Source organism: Aphelocoma coerulescens, chromosome 15, assembly GCF_041296385.1.
Source record: "Aphelocoma coerulescens isolate FSJ_1873_10779 chromosome 15, UR_Acoe_1.0, whole genome shotgun sequence".
Taxonomy (NCBI): Eukaryota; Metazoa; Chordata; class Aves; order Passeriformes; family Corvidae; genus Aphelocoma; species Aphelocoma coerulescens.
Genome location: NC_091029.1, coordinates 9,658,778 through 9,673,769, shown reverse-complemented (window position 1 = coordinate 9,673,769; position 14,992 = coordinate 9,658,778). Strand labels below are relative to the sequence as shown.

General features: G+C 47.1%; 1 protein-coding gene across 1 annotated transcript in view; it reads left to right on the top strand.

Annotated features, from left to right (window-relative positions):
* Nucleotides 1–1,473: 1,473 nt before the first annotated feature.
* Nucleotides 1,474–14,992, top strand: part of ADORA2A (adenosine A2a receptor) — a 28,107-nt gene continuing 14,588 nt past the window's right edge. Inside the window, exon 1 of the mRNA XM_069030849.1 lies at nucleotides 1,474–1,555. The gene's annotated coding sequence lies outside the window, so the exon portion shown is untranslated. The remainder of the gene's footprint in view (nucleotides 1,556–14,992) is intronic.

The following is a 14,992-nucleotide window of genomic DNA, read 5'->3' as shown; positions in this document are numbered from 1 at the left end:
CTGCCTTCCTGACTGGGGTAAGAGTGGAGGGGAGGGTGGCTCAGGTGCTGGGTGCTGCTGTCAGTGCTGAATTTTTAAAGCTTAGATGCTCATAGATTTTGAGGTTGGCACTGAAGGGGCTGGTGCCAGTTCTGCTACTTCTTTCCTACTGTCTTGTTACACTGAAGAAATGTAAAGCATCGTTCATGCTGTTGCTGCCAGGAAAGGCAGGGTAAGTGGTGCTGTGTGTCAGTGATGTGGGAATGCTTTTGGACAAGGTGGCAGGAGCAAAGTCTCTCTGGAGTGGGGAATCCTAGAATAAAACCTCACTGCAGAACACAAGCACCCGACCTGTGGCTGTCCCTGCACTGAGGGGCCTGGGCTGGCTAGTCACTGAGATGGATCAGTCTGTCAGAGGCTGGGACCTGCCATGGAGTTGCTGGGAAGTGTGGAGTCACACTGGTGGTTTTTCCTGTTTGTAATCTCCACCCAATAGGAACACGTAGATTACTTACTTACTTAAGAGGTAAACTTGAAAAATAGAAGTTAAAAAACTTAGGAGATGCCCACAAAGACCAGTGGGACCAAATTCTTGAGAGGTTCTCTCCCTGCTTCAGAATTGCTGTGAGATGAGTCATGGCTGTCCCCAAGTCCTTCGGACGAGCGGGAGCTGGCTGGGGACAAGCGCAGCCCCAGGGGCACCGCAGGCAGGAAATGTGCTGTGTGCTGGTGGGATCCACAGCCACCTAGCCGATGGGAATGTGAAACTGCTGTCAAATAGTCAACATCTCTGCAGAGAACTCTTAAACCTTCCAGAGTGGTAATGCACAAGGGTTCCTTTCCACAGGTAGTAATGGCAATTAGGAAGAGAGTGAAGTTTCTGTGTGTGTGCAGTCTGACCCGGTGTCCCCCGCAGCACTGCACGGTGTCACCGCAGCCCTGTGTGGTACAGCTGCAGGCTTCGACTCGCTGGGTGGGTTTTCCAGCCTGGGAAGAAGTAGATGCTTAAAATAATGCAGTGAGAAAGCCCTCCTCTCCTCTCCTCCCCTCTGTCCTCTCCCCTCTCCTTTTCCCATCCCTTTTCCCTCTCCTTTCCTCTCCTCTCCTCTCCTCTCCTCTCCTCTCCTCTCCTCTCCTCTCCTCTCCTTTCTTTCCTCCTTTCACTGTATGCAGATCAAGCCCAGTCAAACCCGCTTCTGTCACTTGCAGGTCCCTCACGACAAGCGAGGACTCTCAAGTAAGTGGCCTCTCCTCCAGCCCCGCTGCGAGGATGCTGCTCCGGGCTGTTCGTGTTGGCACCGAGCCCCGCGGTGCCGGGTCGCCGCCGGCCGCCAGGTAAAGCTGCGGGGCTGCCGGGCGCCCATCCTGCCGGGAGCGGGGCCGGGCGCGGGAGCCGTTCCCGTGGCCGCGCGTGCCGGTGCCGTTCCCGTGGCCGCCGCCGCGCCCGCCCCGCGCCGCCCTGCAGGGGGAGCCGCGGCAGCCGCGTCCTGCGCGGAGGCGGGAGCGGAGCGGGGCAGCGCCGACACCGCCACACGGCTCCGGGCGCGGCCGGAGCGGAGCGGCGTCCTGAGGCCAGGTGGGTGAGGCCGGCGGGCCCGCGGGGAGGGGCGGCGAGGGCCCGGGGTGCAGCTCCCGGGGCGGAGCGGGACCTCCCGGCCGGGGCGGGCTGCGGGGCTCGTCCTGCTGGAGCATCCCGAGCGCGGCGGTCCCCGGCCCCGGCAGCCGCGGTGCGCGGCTCGGTTCCCCTCACGGCGTCCGCGGTCCCCCTCCTGCCTGTCCCGCAAATTTGAAAAGTGGCTGCCCGCTGCCCTCTCGGTGCAGCCGAGCCCCCAGCCCCAAGACGGGGCGATTTTGCCCTGCTCCCGCTTTCTCCTGCTCCGGCTCGGATGGTATTTTCCCCGTGGAGCCGGTGCTTTTCACTCCGTGCTGATTCCCAACTGTCAGGCCCTCGACACACCCCCGCGCTCCAAGATGTTTGCTCCACGGATCTTCCCTCAAACATCAGGTGCTGGACTTTGCCTCCCTGCACCAAGCCCTCCTCCGGCCCTTCAGCAGATAATTGTGTTTAATCATAAAATAGTGATTCCATAGGAGCACCCCTCATCCTGTAAACTACTCTGTAGTGCTTTCAAAGGAGATTTCCATGCACTTTCACAGTCGTGTTAAGGGGGAAAGAGTAGAGACAGAATAGATGGCTTCAAACCTGTGCAGTCTTATCCTATTCCTTGCCCCCAAAAGCCCCAACTCTGCCTTATCGCTGCCGCGCCGCTGAAAGTTTCTCAGCGGAGTGCCTTTCCCTGTGCCCGGGAGCGCTCAGCCTTGGTACCCTGCTAGCATGTCTACGGAGTCTCCACTCCCAGAGGGGCCTGTACCCCTGTGCTGGGCAAGAGGGCGGATGAAGGACAGGGAAACAGGTTGCAAGGTACTGGGTGTCCCCAGAGCTGTGGGCAGGATGTGGATGCAGGCTTTTTGCCCTGGTGGATAGGGCTCCGGAGCCCTCTGGGGTGACCTGCCCTCACGGAGTGCCCGAGGCAGCAGGTGCTTTCCCATTCCGCTGTGTCAGTGCTGCCGTGTGATGCTGTTGCCAGGGATGCTCCTGGGAGCAGATTTTCTGCATGGTCGTTTGTGTGGTCTAAGAGTCACGGTTGCTTTGTTGCTCTTTTATGCCCTGGTCAGTGTGGGTCTGGGGGGTCCCGAGTGCAGGGGGACTGCAGGCTTTGCTATGGCTGGAAAGGAGGAAAGGTGGTTGAGCACCTTCTTCAGAACTTCTTGGGGCACTGAGCCCAGAGAGAGACAGGAAGGGTTAACTTAAAGAGAATAACATGACTCACTTGGTAAATAGTTAATAGAATTGCTGTAACTACTTAAAATTATTTTCCTAAGCAGATGGCCAACTATTAGATAACTCGGTCTTTGGATGTATTTGTTTTCAGGTTTCTTATCAGGCTTGTAAGTCTCAGACACGTGTAACTCAAGAACTGGAGTAATTGATAAATTTGTTCTTCTGCATGGGGGAAACTAACAGAGAGAGAGAAAGCATGGTCAGCCCCTGCTGTTAGAGACACCCCCGGAGCATGTTGCCCAAGTGAAGTAGAAAAAGATTAGATAAAGTGACCAGCAGGGATATGAGAAATATTTCAATTTAATTAGGTCTGTGGAGGAAATACCTTATTTTGAACCTCAATAAAAAAGTCAATATAAATGTAATCATGTATCACAAAAACCTATGGAAATGAAATCCTGTCTAATGTGGCAAATTGATTAAATTCTGAATTAACCAGGAAAGCTGTGAACCTCTGAATTTGTAGAGAAAACATGTGGGTACAAACTGCAAACATGTATGTGTGTACATAAAATAAAAACGACCTGTTGCAGGGTGTGAAAAAAAAAGGCAAGCAGGTCTCCTTTTTAATGGTGGCCATGTTTGTAATTTTCATGTGTATATAATCTGTGTCTTTCCATATGTATTTTTCCATATGGTTTGAAGCCATATGTATTTCTATACATAAAAAATAGAATCCACATCTCCCTGTACTAGGTCAAGGGGTGTTGGCCCAATAATGATGTTTTTAGCCTCTGCCCTTCTATCAGTGGGTGCAAAAGGCACTAAAGGTCTGAGCTGGAAAGCATCTGCCAAGGTCTACTCATGTTTGCATTTCTGTTTTTGCTGGTATTTTAATAGGATGTTTTCATAAGGACTGCTGGTGCTAGTGCGTTTGGATATACTCATCTTTTGAAAGTTTTTCATCTTTTTTGTTTAATCTTCAATAATGGATTTCACATAGAGCCGTGTGGTTTTCTCTTAAGAACCCCTGGGAAAAGCTCAGCCCCACAGAAGGTTTGGGGGGACTGCTTTGAATCTTCACGCTTCCTTTCAGTCCTGTCTTTCGGAAGGGTCTGGTCCCCCTTTGGTTTTGAGCCTAGCTGCTTTTCCATCTTGTGTTGAGGGAAAGCCTCCCCCTTTACCACTTCCTTTCTGCCTGGCAGACTGATGGCTGTATAATTTCTTGTCTGTACAGGATGTTTAAAGTTTCACAGACTTCCCACCATTTTCTCAATGCTTCAGCTCTTCACTTTGGTTTGACATTTCAGTCTATGTGAGATGGGACAAGGCACAGTTTGGGGAAGGTCTCTGAGTTCTGCACAGCTGGGAGTGAGGTGTTCTCCATCCAAAGGCTGGTACCAACATCTCTCTTGGTGTCCTGCAAAGTTTGTCCTTGTCTTCAGCTTGGACAGATTCCAGCTCTGCTTGTTCATTTTCTCATCTGATCTGGATTGTAATTAACTCCCAAGGTTGTTCTTTATTGTGTGATTTCCATCTGAAAATGGAGATGGACTATTAAACATTTTATTGTTGTTGGACTCTAAAGTAAAAATCAGGAGAGATCTTGAGCTGTGTGTCAAGGAATCAGAGAAGATTGTCACAAATCAATGGAGGGCTATTCCCTTTTATTCTGATATCTGGTATTTAGGACCAGAAGGTTTGGTTGCTTCATGGACCATCTTCAGGTTTTGCATCAGTGCACCTGAACAGCCTTGGTGAAGCTGCTTGAACAAAATAGCACCAGTTCCTTGCCTCTCTGCTCATTTTAAGAATGGAAGATTTTAAGAGGAAGCTGCCTACTTAATGAGATGCTTTTGTAGTTGAATATTGAGGGTTGGACAGTTAGGGGTAGAGAACTGGAAGCATTCTGTCTTGGAAGGGTGGGAGGGTCTGGGCAGATGCACAGAAGGTGATTTAATCTCTGAAGGCTTCAGTTCTTTCTGTAGAGTCAGAAGGTGCCTCTCCTTTCACAAAGGTGGCATCTGTATCAGGAATAATTATTGGTTGTATTGCACTTTTTTTTCTGCAGTAAATCTCTGCAGATCAGAATGGACAGATGGCACATACAATTCTCAATTATGGAAAATATCCTTAGGAGGCACCTGGAGGTCATCTAATCCAGGTCTCTGCCCAAAGGAAGGATCTGCTATGGATTTGCCATTTCTGACATCTTTCTCTATCCTGCTCCTGAAGACCTGCAGTGGAGACTCATCACTTTCCTGGTGTGCAGGAAACACCCTGATGCCCAGCTTAAACCTTTGCTCTAACTCGTTCTTCATCCTGACCACGGTGGGCAACCCACAGACTATCAGCAGAGAGTGTGTCAGAGCACTTCACCAAATGCAGTTATTTGGTAAATGTGAGCAGGTAAAGGTGTGATCTCTTTCACTCCTCAACCTGGGTCCTGGGGCTCTTGCTGATGGGGATTTTAAAATTTTTATTTCTTTTAAAGTAATACATTTCAAGCCCAAATAAAGTAATTTTATTACCACTACAAATGCAGCTGTGGAAGGCAGGGTTTGAAAAGAAATGACAGCTACAAGACAAATTGTATTTATCTTAGATGGTAAGTCAGGGGTTGCATGCAGTAGGTTTATCACTATCTGACAGGTAACAAGATAAAGTCCAGGTGTTACACAGGGATGTGAAAAGACCTGAAACAGGAATAAAGAATACTTTACAAAGCATTTTTAGGGAACATTTGCAAACAATGCATCTGAGACAATGGAGAAGTTAGCAGGGAGGGAACTTCTCGCAGGGGTGGTTTGAGCCAGGGACAGGGGGAGGGAAAGGCATGCAGGGGATGAGGGAATCTTCCTGTCCCTCTCTGATACAAGGAGAGGAAAGGGGGGCTTTCCTGGAGCTTTGGAGACGTGACGGGTGACATGCTGGGCTCCTGTCTGTGTGTTGATTAGCATTCGTGATTGCTCCCAGTTCCAGGGGGAAGGCACTCCGGCATTCTAGTCCTTGCAGATTGGGGCTGTTTTATCTGCGGCAGGCTGCGATACGGCATTCCCTGTGCCCAGTGTTTGTGGCTCCCAGCGACAGCCGTGGCCCTTCTTCAGCAGCGCCCCGGGGGGCTTGGCTGGAGGAGCCTCTCAAAGCGCAGCCCGAGCCGCCGGGTCACGTCTGAGCATCCCCCCGGGCAGGGCAGCCCCTCACCCATCCGGGGCAGGAACGCAGCTGAACGGAGCAAAGTGCAATCTTTTAAGGCATCCCTTCGGGAATGGTGAGGTTTGCAGTTTTTCCTGTTAGAAGTTTCCTCATTTAGTATTCAGACCTCAGTTTCCTCCGTTTTTCTCCTAGCTTTGCTTTGTTGGGGATGTTTTGGTTTGGGTTTGCACTATTGTGTTCTCCTCTTGCTTCTTGTCTCTCCTTTTCCCCCCACCCTCTTATTTTTTCTAACTAGGGCAGCGTAAATGTTTCTGCTCTCTCTGCCTGTTCTGTAATGCTGGCCTCTTATGCAAATCCCCCTTCTTTGAACAGCCCTATCATTTTGGTTATTGAGTTTTTCTCAATAGAACAGGACTGTGAGATCCTGGTATGAATCAGCTGTTGAGCTCAAGGACTTAAGAAAAGTAGGTGGTTAAATGTCATAATCTGTGATAATAACAACTTTGGTTTCAGTATGAGATCCATATACTTGGGCACAGACTGGGATTTTCCATAGGAAACATTCCCCTGGATAAAAGACAGCTAAGAGGTATGCGGCTTTTTAATAAAATCTTCAGAAGAGAGACACGTGATTGAAATTGATTTGAATAATTACAGTTTCCACATACGTCCAATCCACAGATCAGTGCCCAGGTTCAATGGGACAGTGGAAAATCACATCAGACTGACCTGGGCTGGCACCAGCACCATTACAGCTCCTGGAGCACATGTGGGGAAGCACACTGACTTTTAAAAAGTTTGTAAAATGTTCTGCAGCCCAGATTTTGGTAAAAAAAATTACCTGTGCTAATGGTTGCCTGGTCAGGGATAGTCTGGGACTGTTTCTGATAATCCCAAAACTCAGACCTCTTTAGCTGAACCTTTTAAATCTGAGGCACCTAACTTTGTCAAACACCTAAAAAACAATTAATACTTTCTTTTATGTCATCCTGTGTCTTATGAAATGTTGATCCAAATTTTGCTTGACTATTATGATTCATTTAGGGTTCTTGTTAACTTTCCTACCCCATTCCTAAAGGGAAATCTTCCTTTTCCTCCACATAGCCACTGTACAGCCCAGCTGTATGTACAGCAGGCAAGAGATGGACACAGTCCACGTGGGAGAAACCATCCTAAAGGCTTGGGGGTATCTGTTCTGAGCACCTCCCTGAGATCCATCTCTGCTTGACTAGCATCTTTTGTGTTTGGAGTCAAATGTCACAGTCCCTAAGGAATTTGCCTTTGGGGTCTTTTTTGGTTCATCCTTGTTTGGCAAGGTGTGAGGATCATGGTTGTCATGCATTTGAGAAAAGATCACAGGTTTCTTTACAGATGGAGCTTTTCTATGATGTCTTGTTGTGCAGAGGCTGTAAAGTGTCTAAAGTTTTCATTGGACAGAAGGGCCACTTCCCAAGAGTGGTGGAGGTATCTCTGCTGTAGTGAGGTCCTGACTGCTGCTCTCCTCTCCTTTCTGCTCCCTCTGGACAAGAACAGCAGCTCATGAACAGCCAGCAAATGCAGTAAAATGGTTTCTGAAGTGATTTATGAATGGCTGCTGGTTCTCCAGTGTGACGGTTTGATGTAGAAGGACAGCAGTCACTGGTGAGGAGTGTAATTTCCCTAGCAGCTCTGTGCTCTCCACCCCAGCCCAGCAGCAGCTCCAGCTGGAGCCATCAGAGCAGGAAGCGGGGAGAGGTACGAGGCTGTCACTGGAGCGGATGTGCTCTGACCACAGCACAGGGGCTTAGGAAATGACAAAAGGACTTAAGAGTCCTCAGAGCACCAGCTCAACACTGACACTCTGGGATCAATAACAGTGACATTGGAAAGTTCTTAATAAATCGGATTATAATCAAGGACTTGGGGAAAAAAACAGTCCCTTTGAGTACCTCTAGTGTCAGTGTGGCTGGCTGTGATAGTGGAAATGCAAGTCACCTGACAAGGGTGACAGCAGTGTGGTGCAAGTCACATCAAAGAGGAGAAGGAATGACAAAGTGAGGGCATGTGGCCTTGGGGCATCATCGGAGCATCAACTCCTTATCCACAGAGGGTGGCAGAGTCCTAAAAATGTCTTAAATAGCTTTGAGGGTGCGACAGAAACACTGACAAGATGGTGAGGCTGACACTGAGCAGATAAGCATTAGCAGTCAGAGTACCTTACAAAATGGATGAGGGAAAGTTGCTGAAAAACTCGGGACAGAAAATTTGCTATTGTGGCTTTTACCTGCTTTTGGGATGAACAATGTTGTACAATGCTTTCATCAGGATAGGGAAGGACAGCTGGGGAATCATTTAAAGTTATGTGGAGAGAAATGGAAAGAGTTATGTTCCTTCTGCTGTAGAAGGATGTTGGTTGACCTGCTACAACAGCCCTCCCTGCACTGGGGTGAGTTTTTGTTTCACCATCAGGGTTTACACAAACACTCCTGGCAACCTGCAGGACAGTGCTCGAGGGAGCAGGAGCAGGGATTACAGGGCATGGTGGAGAGAAAACATGTACTTAGAGAAGGCAAATAGGGTTTGGGAATAACTGGATAAAAATGCAAGAAAACTATCAGGTGTACCCAATTCTCAGCTGCCTGTCTGGAAACTTCATACAGAAATGAGAGGCAAAGTCACAGCTGGAGAGAAGTCTACTCCATTATTTTAAAATAGACCAGAATGGACACATTAGCAGTACAATTATATCTTCAGAGTAAATTCTTCCCTTGCCTATATTCCTCAGTGGGTCACCTCTTCCTTATATTCTGTTTCCTCATTTCTCTTATTTTGTCCTTGAAGGAAATGCTCCTCATTTGTGAACACAGCTGGCTTTAGTAGGGCTGTGAGGAGGCAGAGTTTGCCTTTGAGTTCTTCCCTCACACTGGAAAGGAAAACTGGCTCCTCAGAGACATTGTGGATGATGTTGGCAGTATTAACTTGTTTCTGGCCATGGTACATGGTTTTAATTATGCTTTTTTACTTGTCTGCCTTATGAAAGCCTATCCAAATGCTCTATTTTTTTTTTTTTTTTTAGAAATGCCACCATAGATAAATGAACATCAGCCGTCCTGAGTACAAATAGTTTGCTCAAAAATCCAACATGTTTCGGTGTCTTTTGGCAATATATCACGATGCCTGCTGCCCAGTGAGACTTTGGTGAGCACAGGGGAGCCTTTTTCCCTTCTGTTTGTTTGATCTGGCTTATTTAACTGCTGGTCATTCAGCCTTACTTAGTTTTGCCCTCCTTGGCTTTTTGTGACCGTTAGAATTGGAATAATTACTGTGAGGTTTTTTCCTTGCTTTTAAACATTTATAGCATCCACTTAGGAAAAAATATGGTCAAATGTGTTCTGTTCTAATCTTCCGCTACCACAATAAAAATTAATCCACTTCTAGCACTTGGAGGGCAGGAGGCAAAGCTGCAATATTGGTTTGGGATTAGCCATTCCTGTCAGCCAGCCCATCTGTGTTATGACCTTTGCTTGTTGTCCAGTGGGATTTCACTTTTGAGGCAGTTTTGGTTTTAATTTTTTTTTAATGGGCATAAACAGGAGAAGAGAGACACAGGACAGGCTCACAGGGTGTGGTTTTGTCATGGTTTTGGTTGCTGTCACTGATTCAGCAGTCTGGGTGTCTCTGGTAAATCAAGCAAGACTTTATACCCAGGTTCACCATGCTTGTTGCTGGAGTACAGCCTCCTTTCTTGGCCTGAACTGCAGCAGGGATGGAAATGTTAAAAAGAATTGTTGCCCCTATTTCCCATTTTTAAACTGACAGACAAAGTTCAGGAACAGTGCAGGTCTCTGAAGAGCCATTTCTTCTGCTTTTCAAAAGTACGTGGAGGGAAGGTTTTAAGTCTTGGAGGGCTGTTGCTTTCCTGTAAAGAGGGGATTACACCAAATTTAGAAAAGCTGAAGCTCTCATTTTACTTATTATTTCAGGAGAATTTGCAAAGCCTATCCAGAACGCTTGTTACCCTACTGTAGGCTTTATATTACAGCAGACTTCACTTCCCAAGAGGAGACAAAGTCTGTGCTTCCAAAAATCCTTGGCCTTGCATTTTTGCAGTCAGAGCATCAGTGGTTCAGATGATGTTTTGGATAAAATCGGAAATGGTGCCTGGAAGGGTCAGACTGGCATGTGGAGCCCCTTGATAGAACAAAAATTTCCACACCTCCTTGTGTTCTGTAGTTGCAGTGGTGTCCACACAGGCAGGCGTGCAAGGGCCTCCAGGGAGGGCTGAGGGAAAGTGCAAGTGCTGCAGGTACCTGAAAGCCAAGACCACGGTGTGCTGATAATTTTGCCTGCTTTGTTTCACTTGTATCCTTTGTTAACAAAGAGCAGTCTAGAGGGAAATAGTCTATTATTAATATTTAATTTCCTCCTATTACTGTAAGCAGATGACCTAAAAGATCATTTAGACAGCAGCCAATAATAAAGCAAATAGAGGAATCAGAAAATGTATGTCTTGGTTAGGTGGGTGATGCCTCCTTCCTCCTCTTTCCTGCCCCACCCTGCCACAGCTCTTCATCCTTCCATGGGAGGCAGGGCTGAAGATGCTCCCTACAGCTGTGTGTGAGCAGTCAGGGACCCGGGGAAGCTGCTCTATGTGAAGTATTCATAAAATACTGAACTTCAGAAAGGAAACCCGTGAGCAACGCAGAGAAGTGCTCCTGCTCCCTTCCCTATCATTCTCCCCAAAGGACACCTGTTTTCATTATGTTTTACAGCCCCAGTTGTTTTGCAAAATTGTGTACTGCCTGTGAGCACATTGGCTCGGTTATCGTGACTTGATTCTCTGAAGTGGCAGGGAGAGACAAGATTTCTTGGCGTTTTTGATTTAAAAGATAGGGAGATTCTCTTTGAGCTGAAGGTATTTCAAAGAGAGGATAAAAACTGACAAGCATCTCCCCCTCCAGGCTTTGGAAAGTAGGAAACAAATTATTTAGCAGCACCAATTTTTTCTGCTTACGGCCATTCGTGAATTCAAGGATTTCCCCTAAGGGAATTAGGTAATCTGCATGTGGCTTGTACCTGGGAAGGGCCATGTTGTCAAAAGGAGATGCAAGATTGTGATCTGTGGAATGAGCCTTGATGAACACCCCCCCCATAGCCCCATGAGGTGCCTCTCCTGCCCCATCGTAGAGCAGACACAGAAACCAACCTCTCTGGAGCCTGGGGAAGCTGCAGTCTGTCACCTACGTGCCCACAGACTGTCTTGGGTGCCCTAAGGGCTGCTGATCATCTGGAGATTTTGCTAATACGTGAGAGGAGCTGTCAAACTGAAGTGTCACAGGCACTGTGAGCCTGGCAGGCACAGAGGGTGCGTCTGCTCTGTACCAGCTGGCAGAGCCTGGGCAGCCAAAACCTCCCAGAGCAGGATGGACTCAGCCCGAAGGGGCCAAGAGCAGGAGATGGGCTTGTCTGAGGTGGGTGATTTGAACCAAGCAGTGGCCAAGGACTCAGCTTGTTCCTTTTGGCACTCAGGAGAGAGAAGGGGCAACACCTTCATTCAAAGTCAACTGGAGATGCCAAACTAAAGCTTGCTTAGGCTCTGCTGGTGAATTGCTTCATGGGAACGTGCTGTGCAGATGCTTTATTGAATTTTCAAGGAGGAGTTTTCATTGGGACTGAAATATGAGAGAGAACAGAGTGTTCCAAGTCACTACAAATGAACAGAACACCAGCTTTACAGGTTTGTGAATGACAAAAAAGGTTTATTTAATAATGGGGGAAAGGCCGGAACATAGCCCGGGGTATCAAGAAGGAATTAACAACATAAAACAAGGGCTTATAAAGAAATACTAATTGTAGCTGTCCACCCTGTTGGGTGATACAGGTTATTTTTCTTAAGTTTCAAGAAGCTTGCCATGCTGATCCCTCATGGGCCTGAGATGTTAAATATACACTTCCCCAGTGAGTAAAGCAAATTGTTAATTAATTTTTTCTTATTAGACCTGGTTGCTGAGCCTTTGGGTCTTGCATGAAGTAGATGATTCTACAATAAATTTCATCTTGCCTCTGGATCTATGTCATCTTCTCTAGGTGGTCTCTATTTCATTTTGTCCCTGTGCAGTGAGTTTCTAGCTGTATAAGCAGAAAGACTGAGCCTGTTCTTGTTTTAAAGCAAGCTGCACATACTCCTAAAATGGAGATTTGTTGTGTCAGGTGAGCGCTACAACACTGACACTGTGAGAGAGGAATGAGGAGAGGTGGGTGAGCTCAGGTTGAACATGAATCCTCTCGGGTTGTGGCACATTCTGTCAACAGCAGGTGAGGCTGGGGTTGTGTGGCCAATAATTTGTTTTTCTAATGACAGTGGCTGCTCAGCGGTGCTGAAGCAGACACAAAATGTTGTTTCGTCGTGGCTGGGACACCTGCTCAGCTCCAGCCATTTCTCCCCTGAGATGTGCTGGCTCTGCAGAACTCTTTCCGGCCCATCTGAGAGCAGAGAGTGGAAGGACATGCTGTCCTTCTCTGGACATAACATTCCGATTGCTTCAGAATAAATGACTGGGGCTTGGGATGAAGGATCAGGCCACTGTTTGTGTAGGGAGATGGGAAGCAAGGGACTAAACAAATTCAGAGATAAAACATTCAAATTTAACATCAGGCCATGAAACAGTTAAAGTAGAAGGTTAAAAGCTCTGTTGTGTCAGAACACAGTGTGTGATGTAGTCATTAAACTTCAGATTCCAATATTGTGCTTTTTCAGGATCATGCAGAGGTGTAGGAAATTTTAGCTTTGTGCTGAGCAATTAGTATGTGTAGGACCTCCACAGTGAAGTTTGTAACTTTCCTCCATGTCCTGTTGGAGTTTGAGATGAGCCATTGAAAGAGGTTAAACAAAATGCATCTAGGATTAGTATGGATTAGTGATCCTACTCAAGGAAGCTCTCAAATGGGGAAGAATATCCAGTAATTTTGCTTTGATTCTCTTCACTGAGGTGTATGAGCTGTGAACATGATGGGCAAGAGCAACATAGCAGGACTTCAGGTAAATGCTCTGAGCATCAGGATTAAGGTGCCCTGTTTTCAGGCTGGCTCCTTTCAAACAGGGGTTTCTTCAGTTCTTCTGACTCCATCTCAGAGCAGCTTGTGGCAGGGGATTATATTGGGTTTATTTTCCAGAGCAGTAGTTTTGGCCTAAGTATGTCACAGTAAATTGTTACGTTTTTCTAAACTTGTCCTGGCACTGGAGTTTGGCCGTGCTCTCGTCCTGCATGGGGAGGTGTGAGCCTGTGGGAGGTGTGAGCCTGTGGGAGGTGTGTGCTCCCACTTTGTGCCCAGCCCTGTCCTGCTGAGGGACTCAGGGCTCACACCTGCCTCAGAGTCTCAGGCATAGCTGTGTCCTGCACCCCTTCTTCCTCTTCGGGGCCTGTTTTGCTCACTGCTTCCTTCGTTTGGTTATTTTTTCCTCCTACCAGCTTTTTCCTGTCTTTTTTTTCCTCCCTTCTTGCTCACCCACATGCACAAAGCATTGTTTATTTCTCATCCTGCCCCTTCTGTTCTCTCTCCCTCCAGATCTTCTTTATTTCTACTTTATGTTAATTCCAATCCCCTTCCTTGGAAGTTGGGTTGGAGGGTTAGGTTTCAATATCGCTGCTTTGAAACAAACCTGTTGGGATTTGTAATGGACAAGCAGATGCTTGCAGAGTGATGTAGGGGCATATCACTGACATCCCTGAAATCCAAGAAAGTAGAAGCCATCTTTAGGAAGTCACTGAAAAATTGGAGGTTTTGCTGTAGGAGCATAGACAATATAGAGACTTCTTGGGGTTTTTCTTCTTTAAAAAAGATTAAATGAATGATCTTTATCTTCCTCTTAACAGCTAGATCACACACTAATCTCTTCTGTTGATTTCTTCCACCAAAACCAAACAAAACACAGAAACAAGATAGCTGAAGGTGGAGAAAAGCAAGAGTTTTGAAGCACATCCAAACCACCAAGAATCATTCACTTTCCTTTCAAATGCAGCATTAGCAATAGAGCTCTAAATCAATGAAAGGTCTAAAATTAGATTATATTCCTGAGATCAGATGTGAATCACAAGTTAATCATATTTTCTTTTATTATCACTGTCTTTACCCTTTTATTTTATCCTGAGAAATTAGGTTTCTGACTTGAAAACAGTGAACTGTGAAGGCATCAAACCCTGATGGATCAGACCACGCCAGATCACCCATGGATGGGGCCCAAAAATCTTGTGTTTTGGAGGTTCATGTTGCATCCAAAACTGAGCTTGGTGATTTATCAGTTAGTGCTGTGTTCCTCTGTCTTCCAGCCCTCTGATGTATCAAGCTGTTTCTTAAATTTATGAGAAAATATTATTGCTAAAGCTTACTAAATAAGGTTTGAAACCCACTCTGGAAGTGACAGGCGAGGATAGCAAGCAGTTATCTCTTGACTGTGGCACAAAGCTCAGGGAACTGTTCTCTCCTCTGTATTTTTAGCTGAGGCTGTGGTGAAATGCACCCATATCTGAAGCAGAGGTATGAGGTGACCTGCAAGGGCGTGCAGGTGACGTGTATCTGCTCGTATGAAATGCAGCTGCAGGACTGTTTCCTCACAAGCAGCACCAGCTTTACTCCCAGAGCTGTGTGCACGACACTGCAGGAACTCAAATGTAGCCCTGAGACATGACACTGGCATCGTGCCTACGTGTGTATTTCTGGGAGAGGTGTGTTTTGGTGGACGTGTTTTTGTCTGGCTGTAGGTGAAGAATGATGCTATCCTGGATGCAACAAACACTATGGACAGTGCAGGTATAATGAACAAATAGGTTGCTTATAGGATACAGATTTACATGAGCAAAAAGAATGGAGTTGCAGGAGGGAAGCCTGCAGAGACCCTTGCAAAGAGTGTGCATGGTCAGCAGGAATGTCCTCAAAGATGTCCCTGTCTGGCATACCTTGAACACTTCTCTCAGCCATGGATCTTGTTCCAGGGCCTGTGTGTGTGAAGGCCAGACAGGTATGGCCACAGAGGGGTGACCACACACACCAGCAGTATAGCCCCCCTGTGAATGAGTGTTCGTGTCCTTGCAGAGCAGG